This window comes from Neofelis nebulosa, chromosome 14 (genome assembly GCF_028018385.1).
Source record: "Neofelis nebulosa isolate mNeoNeb1 chromosome 14, mNeoNeb1.pri, whole genome shotgun sequence".
NCBI classification, from domain to species: Eukaryota; Metazoa; Chordata; class Mammalia; order Carnivora; family Felidae; genus Neofelis; species Neofelis nebulosa.
The window spans coordinates 79,445,258-79,461,690 of NC_080795.1; the positions used below are offsets into that span (position 1 = coordinate 79,445,258).

The window sequence follows — 16,433 nt, forward strand, 5'->3', positions numbered from 1 at the left end:
TTTCATTCTGACCCAGAGAGTCACACGAATTCCAGAGTAGGCATATGTTCAGTTAAGCCTTGAAGGTCACCATGACAATAGTCATGTTCATAGTTAACGATATCCACTTTTACTGTTTGTATGAATTTCTTTTGAAAGGAAAAAGACAAACCCATGAGAGAGACACAAATCAGCACGGCTGTACGCATGACCGAGTTCTTGCCAACGTAGAGAAAAGAGCAGGGGTTCTAGACCCACACAGACCAAGATTCAAAGGCTGGCTCTCCCACTAAAGACCTGTGTTTATTTGAGTGATTTATTTAGCTTCTGTAAGTCTTGATATCCTCATTTATAGAGCAGAATTGTTAATAACACAGAACCTGGCAAAGTTACTTCTTTCCAACACCTCAGCCATTTTGCTAACTTGGTAAACTTGGGGGCAATTTCTTCACTGTTAATTTCTTCAACTGCAAAGTACAATTTACACTATGTACTTAAAAGAGATGCTGTGTTAAGATAATGATGTATGCAACATCTTCTCTGTAAATTATAGAATGCCAAACAAAAGTTAATATGTGCAATTTAAATACTGCCTCTGAGGAGATAAAACTATACATAGAGGTTCGAGGGATGAGCAATTAGAATTGGGTAATCTTGGAAGGCTTCCTGTAGGAAGTAGGATATGAATTGGTATATTTATGTCACTTTTGAAGCACTAGGTATAAATAACACGATTCAGGTCTCCATGATAAGAGAAGTAAGTGCTAAGACGTCCCCACTGGGGATTTGATCAGCATAATGGTCTTCTACACAGGAATATTGATTGAGTTTTCTTTTTATAATACAGTCAGCTTTACTGAGATAGCAATTCTTTTATCCAGGAAATTGATCGGGGACACAGCTCATCCAGGGTCAGTTTTTAGTATAAAGGATGGTCAAAACGGACAGTACATGGGTCTAGACAGGCCACTGAAATTTTGATTTTTCAGAACCATACTGGCAGATGAGGGAAGGTTCAACAGGAGTTACGGGTAATTAGAGTGGCAGGTGTCTCACTTAGAGAGAAAAGAGTCATGTGTACAGACAGGGTTCTGGCCAAGGGAAGCAGGGAGGTCAGGCATGGGAACCTCGCTGCCCCGGACAGCACCTGAGAGCCTGCTTGCTAGAAACAGGTCACTCCAACACCAGCTGCAGATCGGGGAAGTTTCTGACCATCACTCCAGTACGTCAAGAGAAGCACGGTGTGAACACTCTTTTGGAAAAAAGGAAATTTGAAAAAATATCAACTTTATTCCTTCATGAGTATGGAGAAAAAAGGATACGCTGGTGCTATGAAGGGTGGTGTGGGCAGGGAGGGTCAAGGTCAGCCGCAGAGTCTTCTGCCAAGAATAATCTAGTTCGGTGCGGTAGAAAATTCCAGAAGGCTGTCTGGGAATTTTCAAAAGGTACAACGAAGTTTATCCCCTTGCAAAGAGTAGCAGAAAACTGTAAAGATAAGACAAGTCGAGTCAACTAGGCATCACAGAGAGACGTGGATGAGAGGGACTAGGGAGACTAGGAACAACTATCTTAAGAGTCAGACCAGAGTCTATAAAATAATTTTTAAGTGGATATAAAAAGGGGCAGGTGAAAATAAGTGATATGGATAAAAAATTTGCAAAACCATCCCAAATTGCAGAGAAAATGCAGAAAGATGAAAACACAAAAATTCAAAGTAGTGTAATTAATATCTGAAAACAAAGATATAGCAATAGGTTCAGAGGACACCACAATATAAAAATGTTGCCTTACTAGAAAATCCGAATATAAGTTATTTTTATATACAAAAATGTAACCAATTAAATAAAGTTATTAGAAAACCTAAATAGGGCAGCAACCATGGGCCAAAATGGAAGAAAAAAAAAGGAGTTAAGGAATTACTTCTGTAAAAGTGCTCAGACAAGGCATAAGTGAATTTTTTTTCAAAATTCTTATCCCTTATAAGCAGGGCTAAAACACAGAAATATGGAAATGCTTTACACCCAGTATATAACCTTGTTTCCAAACCCAGATGAAGATAGCATACGAAAAAAATCAAAGGCTTACTTTGAAATATTGATATACAAGCCCATAATAAATTACATGCATATAAAACTCACAGTAAAATACAGTTAAAGTAATAAGGTATTATTTCAGAATGAAAGGATGGATTCTTAATTGTCGTTAATGTTTTTATCATCTCTGGAAGAGACAGATAATTTTTACATCCTCTTGGTGGTAAAGCCCAACCTTATTGTCTATTATTATCATTTCTCCATGTCTCCACCTCTGATTCTCTTCTCAGACCCTTGCCCTCAGCACCCTGAGAGATGGAACCCCTCTGCCATCTTGCAAAGGCCAGTGGCCAACTCTCTGGACTCACTGTATTCCAACTCTGGTCAGCATTTGACACGGTTGAACGTGGCGTCCTTGAACTTATTTTCTGGAAGACCACACTCTCTTGACATTTCCTTCTGCCTTTCTGGTGGCTCTTTTGCTTATTCCCTCTACTCATGTAAATGGCGGTGCCCCAGGGCTCATCATTTACATTTATATACAGGGCTAACTTATGAGCCCCACTTTCTCGGTGCTCACTGTCATCACCTACTGAGACGTTAACAGACTTCTCGAGGCCAAAGTCTAACTCCCCATCCCTTCCTCCCAAAGGTTCACCTACTGAGTCACTGGCACCGCCAGAACCTTAGGTGGCATCCTTCTCTGCTCCCTTCTCCTCTTACCCATGTGCAATCTGTCAGCAGGTCTTGCCAGCTCTGTTTTCAAAATTAATCCCCAAACTTCCCACTTGTCACCGGCTCAACCATGTTGACCCTCCAAGAGAGATGCTCTCATCTTTGAGCTGAAAGCCCGTGAACACACTCAGGATGTAGGTAAGAACATGTGCATTATTCCACATCCATTTCTACTCTTCCCTCATTGTACTCCCCCACCAGAATTAAGCTCTTAAAATAATGGAACAGGGTTCCGAAAAACCGTCTATCCCATCCCAATGTGTTTCCATTTATCTAACAACCCCTCTTGAACTTGGGTGATTATCTCTCCTCTGCACACACCACCATCACAGAACTCACTTCCTCCAGTTTTCTGAGTTCCCTCTGCCCTCCATGAGAGAATGCTGCTATAGGATCTGTCCCTTCTTCTATACCTGCGCTTTTCCGTACCCAAACTGATCATAAGCATCTGTGAGAGGAGGGACTTCCAGCTGGCACCCCACGATAAAGGGTCTCTGTTCCAGAAGAAACCTTGAAAATCTGCTTGAAGTCAACACTCAGACACTGAAGTCTTGGGGAGCAGAGTCCAAAAACATATGGGCAGCTACAATGCTTAGTCCAGGGAAAGGCGGAAGATGTGGAACACAGAGAAGGAATGGTGGGGGGAGGGGAGACCAGGAAGTAAGGCTCGCTGGCCAGCGTGTCTCCTACACTCAGGGAATCTTGGTCATGATCACACTGTGTCAGTGTAGCCGGCTCCCTCCCGTTCCCCAACTCTCAGGCAAGTTGCCATCAGGTATAAATACCGTGCAATGCTGTGTGCGCGAGTGCTCATGTGGCAACGGAGGGAGGAAGAACAGAGAGGCAGTGTGTCAACTCAACTCGGCAGACGCAGGAGTCTTGAGCCAGAGGCAACAGATGAGCATGTGAGATAACCACTCCCCACCCCGCCACACACACCTCTCATCACTGGAAGTGTATAGAATCTTAAGTAGGGGTTTTCCTGAGCGTGCAACAGGGAGCTACCATCCATGGGACCGTCCACGGATGGTCCGTCTTCTACGGACCCGAGAGGTGGGGAGACGGCCACTGCTGCATGGACCACACACGCTTAGCCTCCAGTGTGCACTGAAACACCCTACATGTCAACACAATACCCAAACAGCAGCCAGTGTTGTTCATAAGGGCGGCGGAGGAGGAGTACTAGACCGTCTTACCCGATGAGACACTTGCAAGCTCTAATCGTTCAGTAAAGGATCTTTTGCTAACTCCAAGACATGTCCTTAATGAATGCTGGCAAATGTTCAAAGTGAGGGAGGAGGTATGCAAATAGGATTAATCTGCGCCTTATCGAAGGTACAAACAGAAGCTGAGTAAATGTGTTCAAAGGGAGATTTGCTTGCTCAGTGCTTTGTAATACAGTCCCACACATACTCCATCAAGAGCTCAGCCTACAAACACATGCAGAGGCACACCTCCTACCAGCTGCTTGCCTGACTCTTCTCCGGAGTCCAAGAATGTCAGGCCTGGAAGTCACGGCACTGATCTCCAAACAGCTGTCCTTGGCCCAGTGTAATCCATAAGGAGGGTGCTCCCGCTTCGTTATAAAAATAGTGACAATGAGAAGGTTCAATTACAAAGAGCCAGTCTCATCTCACGCATGTCTCTTCCCACGTGGTGTGGCTCGGGCAGTGTGTCTGCACCGGCTGTGCCTCTTGCCTGGCTACACCTCCCACCAGATGGGTCCACGCTGGTTCTGGCCAAGCAACGTTAGCCACTGGGATCCAGTAATGGTGCCTCTTTGCTCCAAAACACGAAACGAAGTGGATTTCTGGTGTTGCTAAATCTGGCCTGGCTCAACATTGCCTACTGATTTATCCACTGTCCTATGACCTGTTGAACCAACTCCCTGCATTCAATTCCCTCTCAAATACTTGGCACTGTTGGTTCTGAACAGAGATGGAAGGAAAAGGGGGGTCAGTCCTGATCAGTAGGCGGCAAGTTTAAGAAGCAAGGGAACTTACTTACCAGGCTTGCCTTGAGCACCACCTGACGAGAAGGTCTCTGCACCCACCTGCCAGAATCTTCAGTTTATAGAGAGGCCTTAACAGGATTGATTCAACCACATCTGCCATTGAGATGTTCTCAACAACACCATGTTCTCTCAAGGTGGAGTCCTTGGAAATGGCTCCACTGTGGGACAAGGATGGGGGTGGGTGTGTGTGGGGGGGTGGAGGGCAGAGAGCACGTCCCAAGGGAGGACCCTCTGCTGGCCCAGGGCCAGATTGTAGGCCAGCTGGTGGTCACGGCCTCTCCATGACCTTCTCCCAGCAGAATGGTGTCTTCTTTCCTGGTTTTATCCCAACCGCTCCATTATCTTTCTGGGGTTTTGTATAGTTACAAAGTTAATATATGAAAGTAACTACCACAATGCCAGCATCTGGTTGGCATGTAGTGATTGTGGATATGCTACTCAGTACTCAAGATCAGACTCACAGATTCTAAATCCAGTTCCATCGCTTACTGGCTGTGTGACCCTAAGCAAGAATGGAAACATTCTTTGCCTCTGGGTGGCTCAGTCGGTTAAGTGTCTGACTCTTGATCTCAACTTAGGTCTCGGTTTCATGTTCATATGTTTGAGCCCTGCATTGGTCTCTGTGCTGGGCAGGAAGTCTACTTAAAAAAAAAAAAAAGAATTCTTTGCCTCGTTTTCCAAATCTGCAAAATCAGCACAGAGATTTTGCAACAACCCAAAGCATTGTTGTAAAGATTAGTTTGGTTCATGTAAAGCACGGGTACCAGTCCCAGTTATAATGGGTCCGGTAAATATGGTTCTATTCGTGAGATTATCGCCCACACACAACAAGTCAACTGATAAAATTCCAACAGAAAGGGGAATGCGAAATAAGTTTTTGAGACCTAGAGTGAGCTGGTTGGAACCTTAGGATTTCAAAAGCAAAACGCGTATCTTTTAAATGAGATACTTCAAGAGGTTAAAGAAAGGTATTACCCTGAGTAAACTGGTAAGACTCTGGATGCTCTCATCCCCTGTAGAAGTGAATGGTGTGTATATCTACACGTTTATGTCTATATGCGTACCTGTGTGTGTCTGTCTTTGTAGCTGGCTAGTAGGAGAGAGGGAAATGCACCTGTCAAGTTGTTCCTGGCTTGGCTGGTTATATTCTCTGGAGAAAAGAAACCCAGTTCTGGAGGCAGGAGGCAGAAACTGGGATTTCCAGTTGTGGTTGCCACACGTAACGCTTACGTGATTGCGAACATGTTACGAACTCTCTGAATTTCATTCCATTTACCCCGCCGTGGAATGTGTCCGCCTTCAGAGTCTGTCGAGCAGAAGGAATGGAATTGTGCTTGTAAGATAACAGCGGATTATGAAAGGGATTTCAGCTGTTCTCCAATAAAAAGCAGAGGTGCAGGCTCAGGCTGAAGAAACCGGGAAGCAGGCTTCGATCTCTGTTGCAGATTTTTATTCCATTTTCAGAGGAGAAAATGTCCCATTTTCAGATGGAGGAAACAGATGCTCAGGGAACTTGACTGTCTTGCCCAAGATTGTTGGTAAAGCTGAAGGGCCTGGATTTGAACTCGAAGAGCGTGGAAGGAGAGCTCAGGTTAGCAGCCTTGACTGTCTCGAATGCCTCTAACCGGGTGAGGCAGTGGGGCTGGACTGCATCTCCCAGGGGGCTGCGGGAGGCGTGAATGTCATCTGAATGTCATCTATGACATAAGAGCCATTGCCAAGGCAGCCCAGTGCGGGGCTCGAGAGCCAGGGGGATGGAACCAATGGGCTGCTTTATAAGCAGTCCCCAGTGACTTCTCAGACCCATAGGAAAGTTTACAACAAGACCATTCTCGAGTGAAATTAATTCATTGAGAAAAATGGTAAGGGGCCAGGGTCTGTTGCACACAGACATGTGCAGGTGCGCACAGAGGGGGCCATGAGAAAGTTAACGGTAAGACATGATAGATATTGGGGGGGGGCGCCACCAAAACCAGCCTCTGGTGTTGGAGATTCAGGCCTTTGGGAGGCCCCGTGTCATTTCTGGGCTCCGTGGTCACGTGCTAAGAGAACCCGCAACCATGTGGGAATTACACTTCCATCAGATGCCAGGTGACAAGGGGCCTCGAGGTCCCCGTGTACAGGTATTTGGTGTGTCCAGTAGAAACATTACCTGTCATATCTGTGCCAGCTCCACATAAGGAGAAAACAGGACAAATCATAATAACTGATTCATTATATACTTGTCTTTGCAAAATGTTTCCAAATACATCTTCCCAGCTGACTCTTATACCAACCCAACTATATTAATAAAAGCTGATATTTATTGAAAACTTACAATAGACCAGGCATAATAGTAGTAAGCACTTAATCTGTATCTCCTAATTTAATCCTAAACAACAACAACAACAACAAACACCCACCATCTTATTGGTGAGAAAACAGGTCAGGAGAGATTGAGGACTTTGTTCAAGGCCTCCCGGTAGGGAATTGGTGAGAGGCAGATGCCAGCCCAGAAAGTCCGCTTCCAGAGGCCAGAAGGTGTGGGCAAGGCAGCCAACCACACTCACCTCCTATAAAAAGTGGCTCTGAGGCTCGGAAGATTGAGCAATGACTTTGAAAAGTATTGAGTGCTAGCAAAGGGATCACTTTCATGCAGACACAGATCTCATTGCCAGCGGCGAACGGCAGGTGCCCAAGTCGCCTCTGCGGTGTCGGGCCAGATTGCAGTCCTTCTGGTGGGTCCGCGGTCGGCTGATTTGCCTGACGAGTGCCACGCTGGAGTCAGGAAGCTGCTTCCCAAGAGCGGGAGAGCCCTCCCCAGCTCCCCCCCACACTGACCAAATGGCAGGTCTTCAGGCCTTCACTTGTTCATTTACATTTCAGGCAGAGCCAGCCCTGCTCGTCTCTAAATATTTTATAGTAGAGGCAAGAAAGACGCCTATTGTTTAATTTATACCTTAACTTTCTTCCTTTAACCCCTGTCATTGCCTGAAGCCGGAGCTGGAATCTGGGGAGAGTCTGGGCCTGGATTTAGAAAGCAAGTGGTACCCAGAAGCACCTGCTTTATGGGATCCTTATGAGATTAAGTCGAGGCAAGGGTACAGGCAGCCAGACCCTGCCCACAGCTCGGGACATTTGAGTGAGGCCAGCTCCAGGAGGCCCCCAGGGCAGACTTTCCAGTACATCCAGCACCTCCTTCTTGTCCCGGGGTTCAGTTGCTCTAACAGAATTAGCCCTGCTACCAAGTAAGGTGGAAGGAGTGGAGAGACCCAGCCACCCCACACTGTAACCCCCTTGGAGTGCCACTGCGGGGTCACTGCATCTCGCCTGCGTGGAGCCCTCTTTCTTAACCACTGCTTCCTTGACGTTCCCGCCATCGGGTTCCAGGGCAGGCGTGCTTGGCCCTTCTAGAAAGGATGACCCTAAGCCCTCTGATGCTCGCCTGGGCCACAGTCCTGCCCCTGAGCCAGTTTGTTTATATCCACAAGCTCAGTGTCTTTGAGCGAGCCCTTGGGGCTGGGGAGCAAGGGGTTCAGGCTTTTCCTCCATAGACTTGCCCGGCATCAGAACCCCACCCGCCACAGAAGAATGTCTGAGACCGCGGTTCTCCCGGGCCTGTTTTGTTGCCACTCGTAATAAGACTCGTACTCCATTAAAAAGGCTAAACAGCGATAAATGTTAAAATGAACAGGATGCGAATATAGTTGGGTATAAACTGGTCTGTGCAGGGCAAACGGGTCCTCCACCACCAGAGCTAAGAACCGTATAAGGTGGAAGGAGTTATGGTTCTTGTTTCCAGATAGCTCTGGCAAGTGGCTGAGACTCTGTGAGCACCACTGTTTTATGGCCTGTCTGGTTTCCTCCTGGTATCATAAAGGTGAAGAACAGCATATAAATCCCGTGGTCGAGGCGGGAACGAGGCGAGACCTCACGAATGCGATTGCATTTAAGCCAAGTCTTAAAGGCCGTTGGGATTGTGATATTCCCCAGAGACAGCGTGGGGATCCGGAGGTGGAAGCACACGGAAAAGGGGCAGAACTGACACGTGCGGTATGTTCAGGGAGGGTGGAATCATCCAGGTGGAAGAAACAGAGGATAAAAGAAAAGAGGAAGGTGGAGGTGAGTTGTGGAATAGTAGTTTGCGGGGCCAGAACGCTCCCCGGGAAGTTTAGATTTGACTCCCAAGGGAGTGCAGACTCCCTCGGGGGGTTGCAATGGAGCAGTGGCCCAATCAGAAGGGGAGACAGAGAAAGTGCTGGCGGCCCCTCTGTGTGTCTCAGTGAGGGGTGGAGGGGGTGTCAAGGGAGAAGAGCCACCGTCCAGCCAGACTGCACACAGCAGGAAGGCCCAGGAGGGGAGAGGCGACAGGGGACATCAGCAGAACCCGGTGGTCCCCAAGGGGTCAAGGGAGAACCCTTGTTACCTGCTTCTTCCAGATCAGGAGACAAGACAGCCTGAGTGCAGGAAAACTAGAGTGTTATGTTCACGGTGTCGATGGGAGCGCAGATTAACAATGGGCTTAAATGAAACTTTCGGGCTGCAGACCCAGTTAGGGGGTCTCATTAGAGGCTTACACAAGGGGCTTCAGCTTTGCTTTCCGGGTGACTCTTACTGGCAGTGCCGTGGAGGTGAACGGGAGAGACACAGAACATTTTGGTGATGGATGTCATGGGTGCAGCGTGATTTCTGAATGGGTCCTAGAAGGCAGGGTTCTGGAGAAGGGCAGCTCCTGCCACAGACCCGTGATTCAACCTGTTTCTGGCAAAAATAATCAGAATTAATTTTAGGGTCTTTGCTGGATACCCTCCCCAAACTCACAGATTCACACTGTTATCCCCATTTCATAGGATGCAAAAGCATACTCACCTCAAAAGAGAAGAATCTCATAGTTGGTGAAGGCCCCAGTTTGGGCTCTGAGGCACCTTCTGTGTGTGCTAGTCTTTTTTTTTTTAATTTTTTTTTTAATGTTTATTTAGTTTTGAGACAGAGAGCATGAACGGGGGGAGGGTCAGAGAGAGAAGGAGACACAGAATCCGAAACAGGCTCCAGGCTCTGAGCTGTCAGCACAGAGCCCGATGCAGGCTCGAACTCATGGACCGTGAGATCATGACCTGAGCCGAAGTCGGACGCTCAACCGACTGAGCCACCCAGGCGCCCCAAGCCTCAATACACTCAGAAGAAAACACCAACCTGAAGCTGACTTGAACTTAAACTCGAGTCCTCGGTAAAAACTAAAGCTTTGGGAATCAATACCGTAAACTTAAAAGTAAGCTGTCTTCGATGTCACTTTCAGTAATAACAATCACGGCTCATAGTTACTGAGCGCTTAACCAGCGCCAGCCTCCGCGCTCAGTGGCCTACCCATATCACCTCTTGAACTCTTGACACGGCCATGGAGGTGATGTGGTACCCTCGAGGAACACAAGAGGAAAAAACCGAGGCTCCTGTTAACAAGTGGTAAGTCAGGGAACCGACCTCCATTCCCTCTGACTCTTGAGACTTGGCAAATACACACGGTGTTCTAGACCTAACACGACCTTTTGCAGGCAGCAATTTGCTTTTTTTTTTTTTTTTTATTTTCAAGACAACACAAAGACGTTACTATTAATAGCCTCCGTGCAGCTGGAGCAGGCGGAGGCTCAGAGAGCTTAAGTGACTCACTGAACAGTCATACGGCTCCAGAGTGGCTTGCTGGGGATTTTCAGCAAGTTCCCCTGACTCCAAAATATATGGGTGAGTCAGGTACACAGCCCATCCTGTTCTTTCTCTAACCTGTTCCTCTTCCTTTACTTGTTCCCTATTTTGGTCCATGGCCTTGCCAAGTCACCCCCGCTCAGAACCAGAACCATCTCGATTCTTGTCTCCTTTCTCCCCGCCCACGTGCACAGTCACTGCGGCCTGCTTCTTTATTTCCGAAACGTCTCTTTCCTCCTCTCTGGTTTCATCTCCCCTGATTTAAATAGAGCCTCCACCTCCAACAGTCCGCTGGCCTTTCTGGGCACTCTCCCCATTTCTCCCAGGGAAATGCACCTGCGGGTCTGCACAAGAGGTACCTGAGGGCTTTTGGACACACAGATCTAGAGATTCGGATTCTGGGGTCTGGGGTGGGGCTCACACCTTGGCGTCTCTAATGAGCTCCCAGAGGAGGCTGCTTCTCTGGCTGCTGCTTCTGGTCTGACTCACTTAGAGAACCACTGTCCCACACCATAACCCCGGAACCATCACTTCACTCTGTGCATCTAAACTCTCCCGCGTCTCCAGAGGAAGGCGGATTCCTGGCATTTTAAAACCTTTATGTGAGCCCAGGTGAGGCAAAACAGACCTGATATCACTGCAGAAGCCAGAGCTGAGAAACACCACTCATGTTGATGGTGCACATGTACAGAAACCCTCCTCAGCTCAAAGAAACCAACCAAACTCCATGGATGCAGAGGTCTGAGTGAGCGGGTCAGGGGCAACCGATCTATGTTCACATCCCCCCCCCCCACCACCAATTTCAGTGTTTCATTTATTTGGTCATTCCTTCATGACTCTAGGTGACTAGAATCCATCTTTGAAAAAATGAACAAAAATCCTTGTTCTCTTTGGGTAAGTATGACCCATGAACCATGCTCTTAGATATCAGGGATACCGAGATAAAAGAGGCTGAGAGAATATTCCCAAGTCCCCTCGGAAGGCAGGAAGCCATTCACTGCTCAGACCTGCAGTTGGGTTTGGGAGGCTCAGGCCATGAACAGAGGCTTAAAAGTACTGCTGATGAAACTATCATCTGGACTATGATTTGTCAATCACTGTAATGCACTATATTAATAGAATAAAGAACAAAAACCACGCAGTCATCTCAACTGATGCAGAAAAAGCATTTGACAAAAATCCAATGTCCTTTCATGATAAAAACACTCCATAAAGTAGGAATACAGGGAGACCTCTCAGCATGGCAGAAGGTCCATCTAGGAGACACCCAGCATTCTTACGGCTGAAAGACTGAATGTTTGCCTCTAAGGTCAGGCATGAGATCAGCATGTCTGCTCTTACCACTTCTGCCCAACATTTCACTGGAGGTTCCAGTCCAGATAATTAAGCAAGAAAAAGAGAAAAAAGAAAGACATAAAACTTTCTTTGTTTATAGGTGACATTATCTTTAAATAGAACATCTGAAGGAATCCACTAAAAATCCACTGGACTAATACATGGGGTCAGCAACTTTGCAGGATACAAGATCAATACACAAATTATAATGGTTTCCTTACCTACCAATGAACAGCCCTAAAATGAAATTAAGAAAGCAACTCCATTACTAACATCATTAAAAACTGAAGTGTTTAAAAACAAACTTTAAAAAAGTACCAGACTTACACACCAAAAAGTATAAAATGTTGATGATACTTACAGATCAGTATAAAGGTAAGGAAAGCCCATGTTCATGGATCAGAAGACATAATATTGGTAAAACATAATCCCTAGAGAGAGATCTACAGATTTTATTTAATGTTTTTCAAAATCACAGCTGGCTTTATTCTGCAGAAACAGGCAAGAAGATTCTAAATTTCATTTGGAGGTGCCAGGGACCCAGAATAGCCAAAACAGTGTTGAAAAAGAACAAAGTTAGATGATTCACAATTTTCAAACTTTCTACGAAGGTCCAGTCACGAAGGTGATGTTGTACTGGCATAAGGGTAGACATGGAGATCAATAAATGGAACAGAGACCCCAGGAATAAGTTCTTACATTTACAGCTGATTGGTTTGCAAGAGGGGTACCAGAAAAACTCAATGGGAGAAGCTTGTGTTTTCAACAAATGGTGCCATCACAACTGGAAAGGCATATGGCCCCTCCCTCATATCATTAAAAATAAAAAGATTCCAAATAGATCAGAGATCTACACGTAAGAATTAACACTTGGAAAATCTTAGAAGAAAAGAAGGAGCAAATCTTCACGACCTGGGGGTTGACAGTGGTTTCTTAGATACAGAACCAAAGAAAAGCACCAAGAGAAAAAAAAAATAGATAAACTGGATTTCAATACAATGAAAAACTTTGGTGGTGAAAATGACACTCTTGAGAAAGTAAACCGGCAACCCAGAGTGGGAAAAAAATATTTGCAAATCATGTGTCAATAAGGGATTTTTATCTAGAATATTTTTTTAAAACTCTTACAATAATAAAAGGGGGGCACTTCAAACAGACCCAAAAATGAGTAGATATTTCTCCAAAGAAGATATACCAGTGGCCAACAACTGCACGAAATGGTGCTCAACATCATTAGTCACTACAGAAATGCAAATCAAAACCACAAGGAGACTGTGTTACACTCGGTGATGCACAGGCTGCCGGTGGGAATGTAAAACAGTGTAGCCACTTTGGCACAGTCTGACAGGTCCCCAAAAAGTCACACATAGAGCTATCACGGGACCCAGCAATCCCGCAGCTAGCTATCTGCCCAAGAGACTTGAAAACAGTCCACAAAACCGTGTGCATGAAGTTCATAGCAGCACTATGCATAATAACCAGAAAGTGGAAACAGCCCAAATGTGTTTCAATTGATGAATGGATAAACACTATATGGAACATTTACACAATGAAAATTATTCTGCCACGATAAAGATGAAGTACTAACTCATGCTACAATATAGGTGAGCCTTAAAACATTATGTTAAGTAAAAGGATCCAGACACAGAGGGCCACATAGTCTATGTTTCCATTTATATGAAATGTCCAGAACAAGCAAATGTATAGAAACAGAAAGATTAGTTCCTCTCAAGGGAACTCGAGGGCTGAAGGGAACAGAGGAATCCCATACTAACGGGTATGGGATTTCCTTTTGGAGTGCCAAGAAAGTTCCCAAGCCGGGGCAACTGGGTGGCTTAGTCGGTTAAGCGTCAGACTTCAGCTCAGGTCACGATCTCACTATTTGTAAGTTCGAGCCCCACGTCGGGCTCTGTGCTGACAGCTCAGAGCCTGGAACTCACCTCAAATTCTGTGTCTGTCTGTGTCTCTCTCTGTCTCTCCCCCTTCTCCACTCATGCTCTGTCTCTCAAAAATGAATAAACGTTAAAAATATTTTTTTAATTTAAAAAATTAAATAAACATTAAAAAATTTTTAATACAAAAAGGAAAGTTTCCAAGCTAAACCGTGATGGTTATGTAAACACATTGAAATGTACAGTTTAAATGGGTTGAATTTATACTATGTGAATTATATAATAAAGTGAGTTTTAATAAGCCCATAGGATTAACTCCTGACCAGAGCCGGAGAATAAGCCGGTGGTGCATGGGAAGATGATACTGAGAAAGTCGCCCAGAATGCAATGGAGGGTTACAAAGAAATGACGGGCCTGGCAAGAAGCAGGGAGGCTAGATCAGGACCCTCTGATGTCCCTGCAACAATAGTGCCAGAAGGAAGAAATTAACGGATGTTGACAATGGAGATAATAACCAAAAATATTCCAGGAGTGAAGATTTTTTCTTTTGTAAGACATAGTCTCTCCTGTTCAAAGATGATACACTGAGTTCCAAGCAAAAGGCATAGATGTCTCGAGAGACTTTAAACATAAAGAAAACAGAAAATCCCAGAAGCTTTTCAAAAAGAATAGTTCACCTACAAAGAAATCCTCTTGAGGACAGATTTTTCATCAGAAAAAAAAAAAAAAAAAAAAAAAAAAAAAAAAGAGACACAGAAATGGAATACTATTTTCAAGGTGCCGAAGGAATGTAGCTTTCAATCCCAAAGCCTCACTAAACCATAATTTATATGCAATGAAAAGTTGAAAACTTGCGGATAAACGCATGACTCTGGAGCTAGAATGCATGGATTTGCAACCCAGCTCTGCTACATATTATCTATGGGGCCTGGGGCACAGTCGGCCTGAGTTTCCTGACCTGTTGCATGGCTATAAACACCACAGAGGGAGCTGTGAGTATTAAGTGAGTTGGTGGGTGTATGCACTGGTGCTCAGAACACGCGGGGCACATAGAACCGCTATTTAAGGGTTAGTTACAAATTCAAGAGACCTCATTTGACAATGAATATGGAAAACAGCTTTCCAGTCCTATCACCCAGAAAGTTATTTTCGTAACAATTAGTACCAGATTTAAAAAAGAGAACCAAAAGAAAAGTATTAAAAGAATAAAAGGACCAGGGCACCTGGACAGCACAGTTGGTTGAGCGTTTGACTCTTGATCTCAGCTCAGGTCATGATTCCAGGGTCATGGGATCCAACCCACTTGGGGCTCTGTGCTGACATCAGGGAACCCGCTTTAAGATTATCTCTCTCTTCCTCTGCTCTCCCCCACTCTCATGTGTACTCTCTGTCTCTCTCTCTCTCTCTCTAAAATAAAATCAAGATTAAAAAAAAATTTACTGAAAAAAATGTTTAGAAAGAATAAAAGGGTCAACTCAACAAAAGGATAAAACAAACTACCCATCAACCTATATCACATGCAGGATCTTGCTTACATCTTTGTGCACAAAACTTTAACCTCAATAAAAATTAAAGAAAAAAATGGACAAATCCATAGTATATTTTAATGTAACAAGATTACGATAGAAGTGTTGTGAATGAACACACACACACACACACACACACACGTGTGCAGGCACACACACACTCTCTCCCTCACAAATCTCATAAAAATGTTTCAACAGTTTGAGTTTAGACAGTTTGTAACTATCAATCTCTTGATGTATAGTAAATTAGAAACCAACAGTGAAACTGTAGAACAAACAGAAGCCACCCCCTCAAAAAAAAGTATACTTTGAAATCAGGGGGAAAAAATAAGAAAGAGTAAATATATGCAAATTAAGTGTTCAACAACCTAGAAAAATTAAAGGAGGATATAACAGAGAAGCCTGTTGAAAATGTAGAATTTAAAATTATTTTTTTTTTGAGAGACAGAGAGACAGAACAAGCAGGGAGAGGGAGAGAGAGAATCCCAAGTAGGCTCCATGCTGTCAGCACAGAGTCTGACACGGGGCTCGATCTCACGAACTAATAGATCATGACCCAAGCCAAGATCAAGAGTGGGACGTCTAACTGACCATGTCACCCAGGCACCCCGAAGAGGTAGAATTTAGAGTCCACTAATATTTTGCTCTAAAATCTCCTTCCTAGTTGGTACCATTTGTAAAATACTGTTACTTTTCTTTTTACACATACATTCAAAATGTTATTAAATTCTTAAAATTGTGAGACTCGTACCATAAATAGCGTGCCTCTGTGTATGTGTTTGTAATGCTTAACAAAGATTATAAATTCCAGGAGGAGAAGGATGATGATTTATTCACTACCATATCCCCATTCCATATAATAGCGCTTGGCATCTAGGAGCATGATAAATATTTATTGAATATTGTAGTTGAATATGAAGTAAAATGAGTCAGAAGCTCACCCTCAGAGACTTTTGCAGAGTCAAACAGAAGTGGATTATAATCCTTGTTCTAGAACATTCTGGCTGAACTCGAGCAGAGTGTAACGTCTCTAACTACAATTTCCTATGGCATGAAATGGAAATGACAAGAGCTCCTTTGCAGGGACCTTGCAGGACTTAGGGATGGGGACCAAGCATCAACTGTTAAATCAGGGCTCTGCTTTGTGATGCTGGGGCTGGGACGGCAAACCACATTTCTGCTGGTTCCTTGTTATGCGCTGGTGACAGTGGTGGGGGAGGGGGGAGGACACTAGAAAGGAATG

The 16,433-nt window shown here is 44.8% G+C and overlaps 1 long non-coding RNA gene across 1 annotated transcript; it reads right to left on the reverse strand.

Annotated features, from left to right (window-relative positions):
- Positions 1-1,246: 1,246 nt before the first annotated feature.
- Positions 1,247-6,413, reverse strand: LOC131495148 (uncharacterized). The gene is made up of 2 exons (XR_009253795.1): positions 5,826-6,413; positions 1,247-1,464 (listed from the first exon to the last, which is right to left on the reverse strand). It is a non-coding gene; the product is annotated as an uncharacterized LOC131495148 (long non-coding RNA).
- Positions 6,414-16,433: the final 10,020 nt, after the last annotated feature.